The 21,970-nt window shown below is 50.5% G+C and overlaps 1 long non-coding RNA gene across 1 annotated transcript; it reads right to left on the bottom strand.

The window, feature by feature from the left end:
• Positions 1-5,789: 5,789 nt before the first annotated feature.
• LOC120765389 (uncharacterized) lies at positions 5,790-21,293 on the bottom strand. The gene is made up of 3 exons (XR_005704418.2): positions 21,004-21,293; positions 11,122-11,238; positions 5,790-7,795 (listed from the first exon to the last, which is right to left on the bottom strand). It is a non-coding gene; the product is annotated as an uncharacterized LOC120765389 (long non-coding RNA).
• Between the last annotated feature and the right edge of the window lie 677 nt (positions 21,294-21,970).

The following is a 21,970-nucleotide window of genomic DNA, read 5'->3' as shown; positions in this document are numbered from 1 at the left end:
GCACAGTGGGGCTCTGGAACCTTACATCAAGCATGGCTCTGTGATCTCATAACAGAGTGGTGTCTGTGAACTCCCCAATGGATGCCCATGGTGCCTGTGAATTCTTCCACCTTCCCACTATTGGATTTCCTTATTCTGCACAGGGCTATAAGGAGCACAAGCAGAGAAGGGTGGATGTATTCTGAGAGACAGCACTGTGAACAGGAATGCAGAGACACTCTTATTCTTCAGAAATCCCTTTTGAAATCCCTGTATGAGGGCTGCATTAAAAAACCCAACTGCAAGTGTCTTTCTTTTGTACAAGTTTTGTCTTGAGAGCATTCTGGCAAGAAACCTGCTTTTCTCACTATTTCTGCTACAGTTCCATGACCTTTGGAGGCACTTTTTCCCTCCTCTACTGTCATGTTAATGTAGGTGTGCAGTGCTCAGCCTTCTCCCAAGTGAGCCAGGTTTATCCCTTTTCCTCCCCCAATCTTGATTAAAGCTCTCTCAAGGAGCCCCACTACTGAGCAAAGATCCTTTTTACCTTTGCAGCAGGTGTAGCCTATGTGCCACTATCAGGCCTGGAGTCCTGCAGAGCAGCCCACAGTCAAATCCCCACACCTCTGCTGGGAGCACCAGGGCACCAGGTTGAGAGGAATAAACTTCAAGGTGCAGTGTTCATGGTTATCAGTTATCTGTGTTATCTGTTGTCTGTATAAGTTTCCAGTTCTATGTATCAATGTTATCTGTCTTCTGTACCCCGAACCCCAGTTCTCTACCAAATGTTGTACATCCCCATCCCCAAGACTCCACAGTCCTTTCCCAGTTTCCCCCAGGATCCTGAAACTCATTACCTTGTTCCAAATTAAGCCTCCACTGCTCCCTTGTTAGTCTACCAACCCATCGAAGCCACCTGCGCCTCGTCTGCCGCTTCCCACCTGTCAGTCACGGCATTGACACTGTCTGCTTCTTACTAGCTCCTCTCTGCCTGCCTGTCAACCCGGAGGCACTGCCCGCTTCTCGTCTATTCCTCGCCTGACACCACCCATGTTCCAGTGTCCCTTTAAGCACTGTCCAGCGCAGCCACAGGCCAGCTCAGCCTCTCTCACTGCAGCAACGTGGATAGGTCGGGGCGGCGGGCTGGGAGAGCCACCTCCTCCCTGTGGGGTCTTGGATCCCCACTTCAGTGACGGGCACGATGTTGGAAGGCACGACCGCGGTGACCGAATGAAGAGGCAACTCTCCTGAGCAGTGTTTAGGGAGGTTTATTAGGACGAGAGGGGGCACGAAGCTCCGCACTCTATGCCTGCTGCCCAGAGAGAGCACCAGGAGCAACCGTGCAACAGCTTATAATCAGAGGTGGGGAAAGGGGTGGTGACAACCGGTCAGCCAATAACAGAAAACTGGGGAGTAACTGGGGGTGTAAACCTTGGAACTAGGAACCAACCACAAATTAGCAGGAAGGGCTTTCCCGGGCCCCAGCCTATCACTCGACGCCCTCCCTGGAGCTTTCTAGAAGCCAGGGAAGGGTCCTGGAGTGATAGACAGGGCGCCCAAGGGGAGGGAGAGGGGATTGACAGCCTGGAACAAGGGAGAAGGGATGATTGACAGATAACGGGCAAAACTCCACTTAGGAGTAAACAAGTAGAAACCAAGGCAGAAACAGGGGAGTACATGGAACGAACCAAATACAAAACTCAGTATGAAATTACATAAAACCAATAAAACAAAACACACACACACCGCCACGCACCCATTATGGAAATCAGGCTACTCCCAGGGTGCCCTGCTCAGACAGAAGCGTGGTGGATACTAACAGCCCCTAATAACGACGAGCCAACATAAACTGCAAAGGAATGAAAGGCAGCATCAGGTAAGGAAAGCGCTCAGGCATCCACAGACTACATCTAACGGTTCTCTACGTTCTCACCCGGATCTAAGAAGCACTTGCAGGGAGACACCCCCAGACTGAAAGAGACTAGAGTGAGTTCCTGGGAACTACCACAAGGCAAGGCTCCCGACTCTGCAGCACATGTGGCAAAGTCGTGGAAGACCTCCTCCTCAGCAGTGCCCACTTGGGAGCAGCAGTGGCGTAGGCGTTCTCTCGAGCCATCCCTAATTAATAAAGGCTATTAAAGAAGTTAAAACGATCTGCTGCCCGGTTTTATTTCCAACAATTCTCGTCCGGGAGAAGCCACGCCCAGAAGAGGATCCAGGATGGGAAGGCACCGCCCAGCCTCGGACCGCCGGGACAGCTGGCCACTCTGGACCGAAGAACAGCGAGGGACACCACCACTGACACATCGCTGTGGAGCGCTGGTTAGAAAACCGGTGGCAGGAGTGGAGGTGTGCGAGTGGAGTGTGACTGAGATGGGGGCCGGCAGCTCGGACCCCAAAGCAAGTGGGGACCCCTCAGTACCATGGTTCCGGACCTCTGCCAGGGGGCCAGCCGGGAACAGGGGGAAGCAAGAGGAGACAGAGAGAGTGAGGCATCTCCAGGGGCATAGTGGGCCCCCCTCCGGACGTGCGGAGGTTATCTAGGTGTGAGTGGCACGTCATAGGGCGGCTGGTAGTAGGCCCCGCTAGGAAGAGGAGTAGTAGCTGAGGGCCTGAGGGTGGGCCCACAGGCTATCTAGGCTGGGGGCCTGCATTGGCCGGGGATCCAGGGACGCTGTCCGGGTGCAGGATAGTGGGAGCCAGAGAGAGAGTGAGGAGAAACCTGCATTGGTCGGGGGTGCCTAGTGGAGAGGTACGCAATCCGAGTGCAAGGGACCTGCATTGGTCGGGGGTCCAAAGACGCTGTCCAGGTGCAGGATAGGGTGGGTCCACAGGCTATCCGGAGGGATTGGCAGGGGTAGCAGAGACTACTCACGGGTCCCCTAGAGTGAGAGAGAAGATAGTGGCTGAGGCCCTGAGGGTGGGCCCACAGGCCATCTGGGGAACTGACAGAGGTAGAGCCTAAACCCTAAGGGCGGGTCACTAGGGCTACCTACGAGTCCCCACAGGGTGAATGAGTTTTTAGATTTAAGTTGCCCGTCTGTACATTTCCGTTCATGTAGGGGCACCTTAGAGGAAATTTTAGTTCAAGAGAAGAGGTCAAAGAATTCTAGTTTGTGTTGCCTTGAATTATCGGTTCCGTTCGGGTAAAGGCACCGTAAGAGTTTTCAGTTGACCTGGAAAGAATGGGGGTGTGTATGAGCAGACTACAACAAGACAAAAAGCAGGAGAGAGAGAGAAAGAGGGAGAAAGTGACCAATATTCCCCTAGGCAGCCCATTAGGGGATATGCTTGAGCAGTGGGACAGAAACGAGATGACCAAGCCTCTAGATAAGATTAAGATGATCCACTACTGTGTAGAGGTTTGGCCTGTGTTGAATCTGCCTGGAGAGTGGCCGTGGTATGGTACCAACGACCCTTGGATGTGCTCACTATTAAATCAACATCTAAGGGCCCAAGGGAATGCAGAAATAGAACATATGAGGTATGCGGCCTGCTGGTTGGAACCCAGCCCTAAAGATGAAAAAGTAAAAATATGTAAACTTCAGGAACCAAAAAGGAAAGACAACAAAAAGGAAAAAGAGGATAACCCTACTTGGGATCCTCTAGATCACCTACCTTCCCCACTTATTTACCCAGATATCCCTCCGAGCCCTCAACACCCACTAGCCAACCCTTTCCAACCTCCCCAGCCCGCGACCAATTCCCATCCAGTTCCCCCTCTTAATCTACAAAACCTTTTGACTATTTCTAATTCCCCTCCTACTAATTTTTCTGTAAATACACCCCCAGGGGGAACACCACTTCATCCCGGTACCAATCCCTTCTATAGCACTGCAGCCTCTTCTGCCCCCTCTTCAGTCTCTCCTAATCCAGTGTCTTCCCCATTACCATCTACACTCCCAGCCCCACCCCTTAATTGGGGATTGAGTCTTTACACCTCAGGTACAGAGCTCTCCCCCAGTGGCAGTCAAAGCATCGCCACTCCAACTAAGGCAATTGAGACCTTAGAGGTGCCCTGTTATAATACAAGATCAAAGACAAAGCTCTTTCCCCTGAGGGAAGTACCAATGGCAGGAGTTGCTGGAGGGGTAGGGTTTGTAAACGCTCCCCTGACGGCATCAGAGGTCTGCAATTTTAAGAAGGAACTAGGAAACCTTGTGGAAGACTCCACTGGAGTCTCAAATCAAATAGACCAATTTTTAGGCGCTAATATATATATTTGGGAGGAGCTAAACTCTATCGTGAAGATTTTATTCAGCCCTGAAGAGGGAAGGATGATCCGCACTGCGAGGATGCGGATTTGGGAAAGGGAAAACAGGATGGGTCCCCCAGGGAATTACAAGTTGCCAGTAGTAGATCCCAGGTGGAATCCTAACAGGGAGGAAGATAGAAGAAATATGGAGGATTATCGAAATCTGATGGTGAGAGGAACTAAAGAGTCGGTGTCCCAAAGCAGTAACACCAGACTAGCATTCGACAGTATGCAGGGGAAGGATGAGACCCCAGCCACCTGGCTAAATAGGTTAAAAAAGAATTTTCAGTTATACTCAGACATAGACCCTGCCAGTCCCGAAGGTCAAATAGTATTAAAAACTAAATTTGTCACCAAATCATGGCCCGACATCCGGAGAAAGCTAGAAAAGATGGAGGACTGGCAAGAGAAAGGGGTGAATGAGCTACTGAGAGAGGCCTTAAGGGTCTGTTTGAGAAGGGAAGAAGAAAAGACCAAAGCAAAAGCAAGAATAATGGTGGCAGTAGGAAGAGAGAGTGTCGGGGCAATACCAAGTCAGGGCCCCTCTGATAAGAGAGACGCCAGGCCAAAAAAAGAAAGAAAAGAAGTAGTACCACCTTGGGGAATCCAGAAGAGGACGGGAGAGGAACGAAGGTGTTTCTATTGTGGGGAAAAAGGGCATTTAAGAAAGGATTGCCGTAAGGTGACATTTGATGAGGCGATCACAAGAGAACAAGACAAATTAGAAAGGTTGCTGAAAGGGGAAGGGGATGAAGACTAGGGGTGTCATGGGCTCTATACAATAGGGGACCCCATGTACCACCAGGAAGAGCCCATAGTAAATTTCGAAGTGGGTCCCCAACATGAGAGTTTTGAATTTCTAGTTGACACTGGGGCAGACCGCTCTAGTCTTAAGAAGCTCCCCGCAGGAATGACAATTAGCAAAAGGACCTGTGAACTAATGGGAGCAGAGGGGAGGCCGTTTAAGGCTTCCATTATAGACAATGTTGAAATAAAAGGAAACTCCCGGCAAGTAATTGCTGATTTCATTTATCTACTTGACCTAGAAACCAACCTGCTAGGAAGGGACCTACAAGTCCAGCTGGGGATAGGGGTTATCCCGGGGAAAGGCAAGATGCAAGTGAAAATGATGAAATTGACAGTAAAGGACTTATAAGAAATCGATCTGAGAGTCTGGGCTGAGGAAGGGAAGAGTGGCTTTTTAGATATTCCACCAATCAAAATAGAGATACAAATAGGAAATTCTCCAGTCCAAATAAAGCAGTACCCTATCTCCCCAGAGGGAAAGACAGGACTAGCCCCAATAATAGAGCAACTCCTGAAAAATAGAGAAACTCCTGAAAATAGGGCATCCTAGAGCCGTGCATTGTCGCGGTGCCTTATCGCTTGATGCAGACCGCAGGCTAGCTCAGCAACACTGCCACTGGCGTTCTGTGGGTCGGGGTAGCAAGGCACGCAAGCCACCTCCTCCCCGTGGGTACTTGGTTCCCCACCAAGCGACAGAGCAGAAGGTGTGATGCAACCACGGCGGCAGGAAAGAAGCTGACTCTCAGGCACAGTGCGATAGGGTGGTTTATTGAGGGAGTCACGGACGGAGCTCTACCTCGGGAGGCAACTGCGCTCAGAGAGCCCCGAGCAGAGCTGTGCAACCACTTTTAACAGGGGGAGGGTTCAGGGGAGGCGACAACCGGTCGACCAATGGAAAAGCAAAGGGGCGTAACAAGGGGTGTTAACCACAAGATGGGGATCCAATCCCAAGAAAGGGGGAGGGGACTCTTCGGGCACCCACCAACCACTCGACGCCCTTCCTGGATCTTTCCAGAACCCAGGGAAGGGCCCCTAAGTGATGGACAGGGCGCCCAAGGGGAGAGAGAGGGGATTGACAACTGGGGTAGAGGGGGTAGGGATGATTGACATATAACGAACAATTACGTAACAAGTCCAGGGAGAGAACCACTAAGGACAAACAGGGGGTACAAGGAACAAACCAACTTACAAAGAATTTTAAAACATACACAGAGCTCATTAATAGTTCAACAAAAATAAAAACGCACCGCCACATCTCCCCCTTTTTTGTTTTATGATGAGGTAAACTGAAAGGGAGGAGGGAGATATTCTGAATTGGGATAACTGGAGGCGAACCATTCATGTTGGGTAGGATACCCCAGTCCATGATCTTCCAAATCGGGGTTCCTACCCTCATCGTTGTCTAACTCGTCCATCTCCATTCCTTCTTCCTCTTGCTCTACAGTGACTCGGTTAACTGAGGGGGGGTGTGAAGCGGAAATCAAATTTAAGATCATTCTTTTGAGGAGTCCAAAGGAAATCACAGTCAGTAGTAAAATAAACAAACACAGTAACAAAGTCTTCAAAGTGGATGAAACCCAGCCGGTGAGTCCCCAGTTCCCGAAAAGTTCGTCTAGCCAGCCACCTGTCTCCCGTTTGATGTATGGTATCATGTCTTTCATCCGCTGGATGGTAGCATGGATGTTCTCTGCCTTGGATGACAAATTAAAACAACAGAGTCCCTCAAACTCTTCGCATCGGTGGCCATGCAGTAGGAGGAGGTAATCAATGGCCGCCCGATTTTGAAGAGTCGCCTGCCTCGATGTTTCCTCCTCACCTAGGAGGTTCGTCAAGGCATCAGTTGTTAAATTGGCCTGTTTAGCCACCCAGCACTCTAGGTGGGCCAATTCACCTAGAGCCTTTGCAATCGCCACCCAAGGCAAGAAAATGGTGACTGTGACTCCTTTAGCTTTTGACCAATGGACAATTTCATGATCACATTCGGGGTCAATTGCACTGAGATCTCTTTTTTGAATAGCCGAATTACGAGATAATTTGCGTTGCCAATTAGCCACAGAAGTTTTGTTGGGGGTAAACAAGCTCAACTGGCCTAATGTGCAAGGACCTCCTGTGGGGAGAGGGGGGATGCCTGCCCACGCTCAGTCACCACAGATCATGAACACTCCCTTTGGGAGTTTAAGGGGCTTATGACGGGTGGTAGTTGGTATATGGACCTCTACGGTGTCCTGGCACCAGCCGTCTGGCATTAGGCGATGGGGACAGATCTGGTGGTAAAGTTGATCCTGTTCCTTTGGGGGGGTATAAATGAACTTAACGCAAAAGGAGGCATTAACCGAACTTAGAAGCTCTAATTCGGTGGGGTAAGAAACCAATTGGGGAAGGGAGTGCTCAAAACCTGACCATATGGCAAAGGGATTCTTAATAGGGCCTTTTAAAGTATAAGGGTGGGGCCGGACCTGGTTAGCTGTTCTCAAGTATTTGAGAAGTTCCGCGGGGAACTCCTCGGGCTTAAAGGGGATCCCCACGAGACAGGTCGAGAGAGGGTCATCTGCTGACGCAGCCGTGAGGCAGATGTGATCTTGGCCCATTGATCTGGCCAACGTCGCCCACACGTTGGCCTTCGGCTGCGGTATGATCCATCCAGCGGTTTGGAGACTGAGGCTGCTGACGATCAGGCAGACCCCGAGGAGGTGATGGAAATTCCTCGGGGGAAGAAACTGTGCTCTGGCAGGGCTCATCCTGAACTGAAAGAAACTAAAAGAACATATATTAATTGAAGCTTGAAATATCCGGGGGGAAAGGGAGCTCTTCCCATGGGTCGTCTTCCCTCCTCCTGCGCCTCCACGCTGCTGCTGTTACCTGGATGGACTTTTTTCCATGGGATCCAGAGACTTTCGGGACGTAGGGTCTCACCCACTTTGATGGAACCCACTTGGGTCCAGTGGGGGTGGACACGCAAGCGTATCCACGACCCCACGTGACCAAATCGTGAGGCCCCTCCATCCGTCCTGTCTCAGGATCCCTGACCATGACCGGCGGCTTCTCCTTTTGATGGAATTGAGGGTTTGCACTAAAGTGCCGCACGACTGGGGGGTTCAATCCCTCGAAGGAGCAGTTTAAGAAATTGATCGTAAACAGTGCCCTGGCCAATCGGATTGAGGGTGGTTCTGTCTTAAGCACCTGTTGTTGTTGGTGTAGGACCCGTTTGATGTCCCTATGGGTCCTTTCGACCACGGCTTGACCTGTGGGGGAATGGGGGATGCCGGTTTTGTGCTCCACCCCCCATTGCTGCAGGAAGCTGCAGAATTCCCTCGAACAGTACGCCGGACCATTATCAGTTTTAAGCTCCCTCGGAATCCCCATGAAGGAGAAGGCCTGGATGAGATGTTTGATGGCATCCGAGGACTTCTCCCCTGTGTGGGCAGAGGCAAAGACTGTTCCGGAGAAAGTGTCCACTGATACATGAACAAATTTGGCTCGGCCGAATTCTGGGATGTGGGTGACGTCTGTTTGCCACACCTCGCAGCTTTTAAGACCCCTGGGGTTCACTCCCACACTTAGGGTGGGCAGTGCGTATTTGGAGCAGGACGGACACGCGGCCACAATCGCTTTGGCCTGTTCCCGGGTGAGGTGGAACCGGCGAACAGGGCCAGGCGCATTTTGATGGAAGACTTGGTGGCTGAGTTTCGCCTGCTCGAAAACATTTGGCAGGGGGGCCATTGCGACAGGGGCAGCGAGAGCATCAGCTCTCCTGTTACCCTCCGCAATGAACCCTGGCAACTCGGTGTGCGATCTCGTATGCATAACATAAAAGGGATGCTCTCGGTGGGAAACAAGCTTTATCAGTTTCGAGAGCAATTCAAAAAGAGCAATGTTAGATACCTCCTGCAGGATGGCTTGTTCTGCCCTAGAAACCACCCCCGCCACATAGGCAGAGTCAGTAACCAAATTGAAAGGTTCAGGGAACTTCTCGAATGCCCTAACAACGGCGGCCAACTCGGCAACTTGAGGTGATCCTTCCACCTCAGCAATATCTGCCTCCCACTGCTGAGTCTGAGGATCCTTCCAAGTCATAACTGACTTGTGGGATCTTCCGGACGCGTCGGTGAAAATGGTCAGAGCTTCGAGTGGTTTCCTACTCTGAACACTTTTTAAGGAAAGAGCGAATTGAACGTCCTGATTAAAAATTTTGTGGGCAGGCCGATGTATTGAAATTTGACCTGTGAAGGAATCTAAGGCAAATTGCAGGGCTTCATTTTCTTGAAGCAGATGTTCTAACATTGCTTTAGTAATTTGGCCCGATTTCAATCCAATTGGTATGTGTATGCATTCAAAATCGCACCCGGCCAAATCCCTGATCCGCGATCTTGCTTTGCGGATCAACTCAGCTACCAACTCTTGTGGCCGGGTCATCCTCTTGGATCGCTAGTGGCTAAGGAAGACCCACTCTATAATTAAGAGAGGATCATTCCCGCCTCGATCCTTTTTGATGGTGTCGCTCCATTGGAATATCACCCCATGGAGGTGTGGCAATCTTCCCATTACAATAAATTTGAAAGGCAAGCCCGGGTCGCATCTGTGGGCTTGCCTGGTGGACATACAGTCTTGCACTTTCTCCAGGGCTTCCTTCGCCTCTGGGGTAAGGGTCCTGGGAGAACTGAGCTCCTCTCCCCCTTTCAATAAATTGAAAAGGGGGGCTAGGTCCTCGGTGGTCAGGCCTAGCCAGGGCCTTACCCAATTCAATGCCCCACACAGCTGATGGAGATCTGCGAGGGTGCTTACCTTTGTTTTGATTTCCAATTTTTGAGGAACAATGGTCCTCTTACTGATTTCAAGTCCAAGGTACCGCCAAGGTGGCATCCGCTGAACCTTCTCCTCTTGCAGCTCGAACCCTGCAGCAATCAATGCAGTGATTGTCAGGTCGAGCGCGTGGGACAGAACGTCATCGTTCGGGGCACACACAAGGACATCATCCATATAATGATGGATGATAGCCTTGTCCGCGGCTGCGCGGACAGGGGACAACAAGGAAGCCACGAACCACTGGCAGATGACAGGAGAATTTTTCATCCCTTGTGGGAGAACTCGCCAGTGGTATCGTTTCCTTGGGGCTGCTCGGTTGATGGTTGGCACCGAGAACGCAAAACGCGGGGCATCGTCAGGGTGTAGGGGAATTTGAAAAAAACAATCTTTGATGTCTATCACTGCTAATTGCCAATTTTGGGGCAGCATGGTCAGGGAAGGCATCCCTGGTTGTAGAGACCCCATGTCCTCTATGACGTTGTTAATTTGTCTGAGATCGTGGAGGAGCCGCCACTTGTCCTTCCCCGGCTTCTTGATTACAAAAATCAGGGAGTTCCAAGGGCTATTTGTCTCAACAATGTGGCCTTTGGCCAGCTGCTCCTCTACGAGCTCTTCGAGCGCCTTTAATTTTTCTTTAGATAGCGGCCACTGCTCTACCCAGACTGGGGAATCCGTTAGCCAATTCAGTTTTTGGGTACGGCGCTCCTCAGTGACCGCTACGGAAAAATCCTGAGAGGGGTCGGGAATGTCAATTGTGACCCCCCATTGGGACATAAGATCTCTTCCAAGCAGGGGCTCTTTGTAATTTAACACGAAAGGGTGAATATTAGCCAATTGCCCTCCCGGCCCCTTAATTTGAACTACGCTTTTTGATTGCTTGGCCAATTTTAAGCCCCCTACACCTTGTACGTGTCCGGCTACGTTTTGCAGAGCCCAATGCGACGGCCAGTCCTTGGCGGGCACGACCGTCACATCTGCCCCCGTGTCTAACAGGCCCGTGATTCTTAGGGCCTCCCCACCCGCACTAAACTCACAAGCTACCCGGGGTCTTTCTTCTGTTATAGCCTGTACAGGACAGACCATCGGGGTTTCAGATGGTACCTTTGGTCCCCGGGTAGGAATCATCTGGGCGATGATTTGGCCCTTTGCTAGGTAAGTAGGTGGGTGGACACAGCGCAGCCAGAGAACGAGTCTCCCAGGGTTGTTGATCAGCGTGCCTGGGAGAATCTCGATCTCTAGCGGTGTGTGTTTGCAGTCGCCGATCACGATGAACTCACCTTCCTCGACTGGCCAGGGGCCCTGCTCTTCGGTATTTACCGACGCTAGGACCCAGTCGGCGGTCCTCAGGTGCAGACCCTCAGTGAGCCACAACCGGTACGGGGAATACCTGGAATCTGTTGAAAAAATTGGTTTAGAAAGGTCATGGTCTGTACGAATTGTCACCTCCGGCGAAGTTGTATCTCTTTCTTTAAATGCAATGGGCAGCATTTCATTGGCGCTCTGGTGGTCTCCCGCTCCCCCCTTCACTTGGTCCACCCTATTTCTGTCCTGGCGCCAGGTGGACCTGCGCTCCCCATTTAATTTTTTTGATTGTCATTCGGGCCCACTTGCCCATCTCCCCCACCTCCCCCTTTTTTGTTTTTAAGATTGTGCAAGTCTTTCTTCAGGTGGCATTGCGCTGCCCAATGCCCCACATCCCCACAGAGGTAGCAGCGCTGTCTATTGGGAACATATGGTCTTCTCTGTGGGGTTGGCCCCGTAGATGGTTGTGTGATGGCCGCTGCGACTTTCGGAGTCTCAATCTGTTGTTGCATCTCACCGGCTTGCAGTAAGGGGACTTTAACTTGGCAGACGCGCAGCATATCTGATAGAGCGGGGGGCGGTCTAAGGGAAGGCTGAGTATCGCTGTCCGACACACTGAGTTGGCGTTATTGAAAGCCGTTTCCCTTAGAATTCCCCTTCTTGCTGACACGTCTGGGATTTGGAGTTCCACTGCTCTGGTGAGCCGCTCTACGAAAGCTGTAAAGGACTCCTTTGGCTCCTGAAAGATCTTACAATAAGGAGTTACTGGGCCATCGGGGACCATTCCAAAAAACGCTGTCATCGCATGGTCCCGTATAACATCAAGCGCTTTGGGCGGGATGGTATTTGCATGATCAACAGGTGCTGTCCAGCGTCCCTCACCCATAAGATGGTCTAGGGTGAGGGCATTCCCTTCCTCATCGACTGCAGTGTCAGGGTCGACGAGGAGGCTTGGCAAAGCATCTGATAGCAGCCGTCTCTATGCCGATTCCCAGAGCTGAAACTCTGTGGAATTCATCAGGCAGGAGAACAGCTGCCTCAGATCCGCAGGTGTTACAGCAGCCACATTAAGATCAGAGCGGAGAAGTCCCCTGAAATAGGGACTCTCTTGCCCGTAATCTTTGTGGGCTTTGCACAAGTCCTTGATAGCTGATTGAGGGAATGGGTGATAAACTGGACGCACGTGATGCCCTCCGCGGGTATGCTTATATACAACTGGGGCAAGGCTTGGGATAGGAGAGGACTGGGGTGGGCTCCCGGGCTCAGGCCCAGGCTCATCCCCATCCGGCCCCCTATTGCGGGAACCGGAAGGGGGAGCGTGGGAACCGGAAGCCGAGGCGCCACGCCTTCCGAGAGGGGGAGTGGTTTGGACAGACGATGACATCTTAGGGGCGTTCCTGGGGGCGGACTCGTAGGGAGGAGTTAGGGGAGGGGCAGGAGGAGGGGTCATCAGGGAAGGCGGAGAAAAGGGAGGGGCGCAGGGGGCAGACGAGGGAGGAGTCTTGCAAGAAAGGGGAGGGGTTGGGGATAAGAAGGGGTTGGTCTGAGTAGGGGCGAGAAGAAAGGGGTTGTGGGGAAGAGGAAAGGGGGATGGGGAGAACCGAGCCATGCGGTCTCCGCCATCTTGTGGGGAAAGGACGAGGGAGCCATCTTGGGGTTGAATCTCTCCATCTATACTAATGCTAACACGGGGTTTATGAACTGGGAATGATGAGGGTAGGGAAGGTTCTCACACCATCTGGCCAGGATGGTTCGAGAGACCCCGGGCAGTCCGGCCGAGACTGCTCGGGCGGGGGGATTCAGGCATTCTGAAGGAGCCTGAGCGGGCAGGATGAGCTCCTGCCGCTCCTTTCAAAATGCCCTTCTGGGGACAGAGGGGTTTTGGGGAAGGCTTGGGGGAAGGAGAACAGGGGGACGGTTGTCTCCTATCTGGCTCCTTTTGTGCTTCATATTGCTTTTTGATTGCAGAACTCAGCTGTGCGACCAAATTAAAATATTTTTGGACCTCTTCATCCCCCGTCCCTGCCAATTGAAATAATTTTCTCTCCACACTGCTCCAAAATCGGGCTGAGTGGAGCTGATCGGGGGATATTCTCGGGAAGTACAAAAAGAGCCAGCCGACAAACCGCTTTAATTCGCCTTTTGAAACATATAACTTGGAATCTTTAACAACAACTTTCAAACTATCATACACGCCTCTTTGGGCAACGGAAAGCTTCACACCCATGCTTTCTTAAAAGGTGTTGCCCTCAACTGACACCTGAGCAAAATAAAATTAAACCAAAAACAAACAGCAAAATTCACTTAAAACCGAGCGAGGATCCCACCTCCTCGGGGAACTGCAATCAACAAAACAACCAACCAACCACAAACTAAAAATACAAACGAAAGACAACTAAAGGGGATCCGAAAGAGGGTTCCAAACGGAGAAAAAGGGCAAACCCAATTCCCCCGGGCTGAGCAGCCAGAACCGCCCTGAGCGATTCCTTCCCTATCCAGTCTTCCTCCCCCTCCCCGGGGAGAAAACCTTCCCTAGTAAGCACCCTAGCAGGGATACTTACCCCTCCTCGGATCCAGCGAAGCTCAGGGTCGCTGACCGGCCGCCTGGAGAGAGCTCCTCGGGTGTACAGGAGTTGTTCTCTCCGCCCTCAGGAGCGAGTCATAAAACCGCTCTGACCGAGGGTAGCGTGACGTCCACGGACTACTTCGGGCTCTTCAAGCCCCAATCCTTGCCGCAGCGTCCACTCCGTCGCCGGGGGGGCCCCACGTTGGGCACCAGAAACGCTGTCGCGGTGCCTTATCGCTTGATGCAGACCGCAGGCTAGCTCAGCAACACTGCCACTGGTGTTCTGTGGGTCGGGGTAGCAAGGCACGCAAGCCACCTCCTCCCCGTGGGTACTTGGTTCCCCACCAAGCGACAGAGCAGAAGGTGTGATGCAACCACGGCGGCAGGAAAGAAGCTGACTCTCAGGCACAGTGCGATAGGGTGGTTTATTGAGGGAGTCACGGACGGAGCTCTACCTCGGGAGGCAACTGCGCTCAGAGAGCCCCGAGCAGAGCTGTGCAACCACTTTTAACAGGGGGAGGGTTCAGGGGAGGCGACAACCGGTCGACCAATGGAAAAGCAAAGGGGCGTAACAAGGGGTGTTAACCACAAGATGGGGATCCAATCCCAAGAAAGGGGGAGGGGACTCTTCGGGCACCCACCAACCACTCGACGCCCTTCCTGGATCTTTCCAGAACCCAGGGAAGGGCCCCTAAGTGATGGACAGGGCGCCCAAGGGGAGAGAGAGGGGATTGACAACTGGGGTAGAGGGGGTAGGGATGATTGACATATAACGAACAATTACGTAACAAGTCCAGGGAGAGAACCACTAAGGACAAACAGGGGGTACAAGGAACAAACCAACTTACAAAGAATTTTAAAACATACATAGAGCTCATTAATAGTTCAACAAAAATAAAAACGCACCGCCACAGTGCATGTCCCCTCATAACACCCCCATACTTGCAGTAAAGAAAGCCGAAGGGAAGTATAGACTCGTGCAAGATCTACGAGAAATTAACAAGAAAACTGTCACTAGACACCCTGTGGTTCCAAATCCTTATACGCTACTGAGTCAGATTTCTCCGAAACATGCGTGGTTCATGATCATTGACTTAAAAGAAGCCTTTTGGGCCTGCCCCCTAGCCGAGGAATGTAGAGATAGGTTCGCATTCGAGTGGGAACACCCAGAAAGAAGGAGAAAGCAGCAGTTAAGGTGGACCTGCTTACCACATGGGTTCACCGAATCTCCAAATTTGTTCGGGCAAGCTCTCGAGAAACTATTAGAACAGTTTGCCCCTGGAGGACAGGTCCAAGTGCTGCAATATGTTGACGACTTATCAGATCCAGAGAGGATTGAGCTGAAGTAACAACAGTTAGCATACAGCTCTTAAATTTCCTGGGGAGAAAAGGACTGAGAGTGTCTAAGAAGAAACTCCAGTTTGTTGAGCAGGAGGTGATATACCTAGGACACCTGATCGGAAAAGGATATAAAAAGTTGTCCCAAAAGGATTGCAGGGATCCAGGCTATACCTGCACCTAAAACAAAGAAGGATATACGGAAGCTCCTAGGCCTCTTCGTGTATTGTAGATTGTGGCTCGACAAATACACTCAAAGTGTAAAATTTCTTTACAACAAGCTAGTTGACCCAGAGCCACTAGAGTGAACAGAAGAAGATGAAAACCAATTGAAAGATTTAAAACATAAATTGTCCACAGCACCTGTCCTGAGCTTACCTGATTAAAGAAGGAATTTGGCCTGTTTGTAAATACTGAAGAGGGAGTTGCATATGGAGTAGTAACTCAAGAATGGGGTAGGTGTAAAAAACCCATAGCCTTCCTATCCAAACTGTTAGACCCTGTTGCCCGAGGATGGCCCACTTGTTTACAAGCTATCACCGTGACTGCTATGCTAGTAGAGGAGACTCAAAAACTCACCCTACAAGGGAAGATACAGGTCCATACCCCTCACGACCTAAAGACAGTTTTAAGTCAAAAAGCCCCTGAGTGGATAACAGATTCCTGATTACTTAAATATGAGATTACTTCGATGAACTCAGAAAATCTTACTCTAACTATCTCAAAAACTCTAAATCCAGGGCAATTTCTTTCCGGGGAACCTCCCCAGGAATTAGAACATGACTGTCTAGAGCTTATGGGCTTTCAAACGAAGGTAAGGGAGGATTTGGAGAGTGTGCCCTTACCCTATGGAAGGAAGCTGTTTACAGATGGGTCTTCGAGAGTGAAAGGGCATCCGGATATGCTGTCATAGAAGGGTCAACCAGAGAAGATATGAAGGCCTTAGAAACAGGAAAATTACCTAGTCATTGGTCAGCTCAACTCTGCGAGATCTATGCATTAAAAAGAGGACTGGACTTATTAGATGGGGACCGAGAGACAATATACACAGACTCGAAGTATGCCTTTGGGATAGTCCACACTTTTGGGAAGATTTGGGAAGAGCGTGGGTACCTAAACTCAAAAGAAAAGGGCTTGGTACACAAAGAACTGATAAAGGCCTTGCTAACATCTCTGCTAAAGCCCCTAGAATTAGCTATAGTACATGTAAAAGGCCATCAAAAAGGAGACCCTTCAGAAGAGAAAGGAAATCAGATGGCAGATCAGGAGGCGAAGAAAGCAGCTCAAGGGCCAGGGGAACCAATCAAAATTATGGTGTTGAATAAGGTCTCAGGGGAAAGAGAGGATAGTGAAGAGCCAATATACAGTAAAAAAGAATTAAAGGTAATGGAGGAATTGAAGATGCAACAGGGCAGATGTGGGGAATGGGTAACCCCTGATGGGAGAAAGTTTCTAAATAAGCCCCTAGCAAGAAGGATGTTAAGTGAAATCCATGGGCTAACTCATTGGGGTACCCAAGGATTATGTGACCATTTCTTAAGAAAACACCTATGTATAGGGGTATATGATTTAAAAAAGGCCATAACCCAGGGGTGTGCTATTTGCCAGAAAGTCAACCAATGGGCTATGAGAAAGACCACACCAGGGGGAAGGGAATTAGCATCAAGACCTTTCCAGAATATACAAATAGATTTCACTGAGATGCCCCCAGCCCAAGGTTATAAACATCTTTCAGTGACAGCAGATCATCTAACTCACTGGGTGGAGGCTTTTCCAACCAAAAAGGAGATGGCGGAGGTCGTAGTAGAAACCCTACTCAAACACATAATTCCTCGATATGGCCTCATAAACAACATCGACTCAGGTAGGGGACCCCACTTCACCGCCCAAATACTACAAAGAACTATTGATGCATTGGGAGGGAAATGGAGACTCCACACACCATGGCATCCCCAAAGCTCAGGAAGAGTGGAGCGAATGAACAAGACTCTTAAAAATGTGTTAACTAAGCTAATTGAAGAGCCTCACATGAACTGGCTCAAGTGCTTACCCCTCGCTCTTCTAAGAATCAGGACAAGACCCAGGTCCGACCTAGGGGTTTCCCTATTAAATGATGTTTGGACTTCCTTTTTTACTAACACCTTATAGTACGGGAAGCTACCAAGAAGGGGAAACTATAGCGCAGCAATATCTACAAGCCATTGGAAAAACCCCAGAGGATCTTAGAGAGAAAGGATATGTTCCCCAAACCTCACCTCTTGATTCAAAGGCCCATCAAATTAACCCTGGGGATTGGGTATTAATAAAATCCTGGACCAATACTCCATTAACGCCCAAATTTGAAGGTCCACTTCAGGTACTCCTTACTACTCATACCGCGGTCAGGACTCAGGAGAAGGGCTGGACACATATAACCAGAGTAAAAGGACCCAACGAACCGTCACCCCCCAATCAACCGTCGAACCCAAACACTTTGCCCAGCCACTCGGAGCGGACCATCACCCAGCAACCTGGTACACTGAAGTTCACCTTCAAAAATAAACCAAAGACCAGATAGAGAACTATTTAAGACAGCTAACGATCTTGAGTGCCTAAGTACAATTGTAAACAAAAGTTATATAAAAGTTGTGAGTTTGTATGAGTATTGTAAGTTACGGTAATTAAGACTGTTATATAACGGTTAAGATGATTCCTTATATGCACCTTGAGACTCTCTCATAGGGCACACTCTAGGGGAGCTAAATTAATGACCAGAGGACGGGGACGCATAAGAGGACTCTGAGGATTAGCTCTGAGGAGCTCCAGGACCCAAGAGGCAAGGCCAGGTGAGACCAGAACAAGATGGAGAAGGTTCATACTGGACTCTTGGGAGGGCTAGTATTAGTCCTAATAATGAGTAGACACACTAGCAGAGCTTGCTCAAAGTGCTATTCTCCAATCTATGATGGGGAGAACTTGCAATCCCTAATCAGAGTACATACTAATGTGAACCCCACCTGCTTTGACATTACCCAACTCTCCACCTGCGAGGAAGAGGGTAAACAGTATTGGATAGCAAGGAATGCTGCTACATTTAAGCAGCGCCTGACTGGGGAGTGCCCTATCAGAGAATGGTTTTGTCTAGAAGAAATAAACAACATAAAGGGAGGAAGAGATCTCATAAAAGAAAAACCTCTAACCATGAAAAAAATGGAAATGGAGGAACCCCTCAATAAAAATTTGTTCATTGACTTAGTTGAAAAAATAAGCCACGAGCTTAATATAACCAACTGCTGGATTTGTGGGAGCACCCAAATGTCAGATGTGCTGCCCTGGGAAGGGATCAGCTTAGCTCCCTTAGTCATTTTGAGGTGGAAAATAATGAAACAGGAACCCCCTCGTAGTAAAGAGAGGACAAAAGAGCAATGGGACTTGAAGTCTAAGGTTATTGGGGAGGAATGTATAAGAAGAGCAGGGAGACGGTATAAAACCTTTGTAGGCAAGATGGCCTGTAAAAGATCCCTACTCATACAAGAACTCACTCAAGAATGGATTCCCAGAGAACCTGAGACTTATTGGGTAATTGGAAAGAGGACAACTGGGTGCATCTATAATGAGGGATACCGATTACACCAGTGCACTGGCAGGGGAATCAACCCATTTTGGGGACTTAGAGAAATGTCTAAATATTGGGAACGTCCCTCCGACACTCAAAACACCTCCTGGAAAGCCCCAGAACACCTGTTCTGGATATGCGGGGACAAGGCCTATACACACCTTCCTGGAGACTGGACTGGCAGTTGCACGATAGGTATAATCAAACCAGCCTTCTTTCTATTACCTAGGGAGTCAAGGAATGACTTAGGGGTGCCTTTATATGACAGCTGGGATAAGAGAAACAGAGAAAAAAGAACTATCGACAGTACTCAGACCTGGAAGGGAACAGTATGGACCCCAGAAGAAATAATCAAGACTTATGGGCCAGCCACCTGGGCTCAGGATGGGTCATGGGGGTATAGGACTCCTATTTATATGCTAAATCATATCATCAGATTACAAGCAGTCCTTGAAGTCATATCAAACAAAACAGCTTTAGCCCTAGACCACATTAGTCACCAGCTAGCCCAGACCAGGATTGTAGTATATCAAATCAGATTGGCAGTAGATTACTTGCTAGCTAATGAAGGGGGTATCTGCGGGAAATTTAATTCATCTGAGTGCTGTCTAGAAATAGATGATAAAAGCGAAGTGATCAGGAACATCTCAAAAGAAATAAGGAAAGTAGAGTATGTGGGCACCCAAGAATGGACTGCCCTTATAAATATGGACTGGTGGGACAATTTCTGGTCCCTAAAAGGAGCCTGGTGGAAGAAAATCATATTTACAGCCTTAAGTGCAATAGCCAGCCTTCTCCTTACCCCTTGCATCCTCCCCTGCCTAATCAGCATAGTTACCTCCACTGTGCAAGCCAGTCTCCAAATATCAGAAAATAATCACAAAAATCCCACAAATACAGTCAAACTGACATCTAATGGAGAAGAATTCAGCACAGCAGAAAAACTATACAATCAATATCAAGTGTATCTAGGCAATAATAAAAGAATTGATGTGGGTTGAGAACCCGATCAAAGAAAAAGAGAGGGGGATTGAGAGGAGTAAACTTCAAGGGGCAGTGTTCATGGTTATCAGTTATCTGTGTTATCTGTTGTATGTATAAGTTACCAGTTCTATGTATCAATGTTATCTGTTTTCTGTATCCCAAACCCCAGTTCTCTACCAAATGTTGTACATCCCCATCCCCAAGACTGCACAGTCCCTTCCCAGTTTCCCCCAGGACCCCGAAACTCATTACCTTGTTCCAAATTAAGCCTCCACTGCTCCCTTGTTCGTCTACCAACCCATCGAAGCCGCCTGCGCCTCGTCTGCTGCTTCCCACCTGTCAGTCACGGCATCGACACTGTTTGCTTCTTACTAGCTCCTCTCTGCCTGCCTGTCAACCCGGAGGCACTGCCCACTTCTTGTCTATTCCTCGCCTGACACCACCCATTATGGAAATCAGGCTACTCCCAGGGTGCCCTGCTCAGACAGAAGTGTGGTGGATACTAACAGCCCCTAATAACGACGAGCCAACATAAACTGCAAAGGAATGAAAGGCAGCATCAGGTGAGGAAAGCGCTCAGCCATCCACAGACTACATCTAACGGTTCTCTAGGTTCTCACCCGGATCTAAGAAGCACTCGCAGGGAGACACCCCCAGACTGAAAGAGACTAGAGAGAATTCCTGGGAACTTCCGTGAGGCAAGGCTCCTGACTCTGCAGCGCATGTGGCAAAGCTGTCGAAGACCTCCTCCTCAGCGGTGCCCATTGGGAGCAGCAGTGGCGTAGGTGTTCCCTCGAGCCATCCCTAATTAATAAAGGCTATTAAAGGAGTTAAAACAATCTCCTGCCCGGTTTTATTTCCAACAAGGTGGTACTCACCTCTACAACCTTCCTGTGTCTGCCTAATTGCAAAGGGCAGAAGTAAATACTAGGTAAATACAAAAACTAGAAGTAAATACATAGATCCTTCAAGCAGTCTTGCAGAGGCCCTGAGCTCCCTCTTGTTTCTCCTTGGACACCATGATGTACTGCCATGGAACACACAAAGGTGTCAGTTCCCACAGGTAAGAGTTAACACAAGTGGCCTTTCGGCTGAGCAGCTCTTCCAGGAAGGAAATATTCATGACTTATGTGTGCCAGGCACATTTGTCTCAGAATCTCTTGGGAGGCCTTATGCGGAGCACCTTTGGTACAATTGCCCAGGAAGCACCAGTTAAACCCCAGGTGTTTAGAGCCACAAGCACAGAGGCATTGACAGCTTTCCACCTCTGGGGTGTCTCCAAGGTTCATAAGCAGTCTCCAGCTGACAAGCTGCATAAACTCGGCCAATGCCGAGTGGAATACCCTCTGGAATCAAGCACAGATCGCTGCTCACCTTGAAGACTGCTCACATAATGAGCAGAGGGCCGTACCAGGCTGGAGGGTCTCTTGGTGACACGTCCTACCCAGAACCCGGGCAGGCCAGCCAGGTGCCTCGGCTTTGGGTCTGGGCGCCATCTCGGGCCCTCCATTGCTCCTAGAGGGGAGGCACCGATGAACACTGCCCTTCTTTGTTCCTTAGCTCGCTATACACCCTGTCTCTCCCTTCATGCACTCCGCGGCATTGTGCTGCTCGGCGGCTCGGCATCAGTGTCCCCGGAGCACCCGTGGTGCCCCGGAGGCCGCCCGCCGCGTGTGGCGCGGCCGGGAGGCAGCGCAGCCGCAGCCCGCGGGCTCCCCGTGCCGCGCTGCCCTTCGGCGCGGGGCCGCGAGGGGCGGGCCCGGGGCTGTGGGGCTGTGCCGGCCCCGCTGCCCGGGCCGCGGCTCCGGCTGCTTCCGCGGCCTCGGAGCGGCCCCGCCGCGGCCCGAGGGCCGAGGCGCCTGGCCCGGGCCACATTCGCCGCTGTCGTGCCGCTGTAGGAGAGCTCCCCGCCGCGTCCCGGCTGCAGAGGACGCCTGCGAGTCTGAGCTGAGCGTGGCGCAGGGAGCGGAACCGAGCAGGGAAGACGGAAGTGTTAGGAACGGGAAGCTGGACAGAGAGACGAGAGCAAAAGCAGGGCAGGGAATGGGACCAGAGGTGCATGAAGACACAGCAGGGACAGAGGAGGAGAGACGGAATGAGCAGGAGGGAACAGCAGAGAGCAAAGTTGCGCTGGGGCAGGATGGAGACCCTGGAAGAAGCTTTGGAAGGGCAGCAGGACACAGGGGGAGTGGGAAAGAACAGCGATGTGGTGAGAAACCAAGGGACTTGGCCACTGGACAGAGCAACACACAAGATCACGACAAAGAGAAACCCAGATGCGGTTTTCGCTGCACCCCGTTGAGTCCAGAGGTATTTTCCTGCTGCAGTGGCACATCGGGAG

Source organism: Hirundo rustica, chromosome Z, assembly GCF_015227805.2.
Source record: "Hirundo rustica isolate bHirRus1 chromosome Z, bHirRus1.pri.v3, whole genome shotgun sequence".
Lineage (NCBI taxonomy): Eukaryota > Metazoa > Chordata > Aves > Passeriformes > Hirundinidae > Hirundo > Hirundo rustica.
The sequence above is the reverse complement of the archived record's forward strand: the minus strand, read 5'-3'. Positions and strand labels throughout refer to the sequence as shown.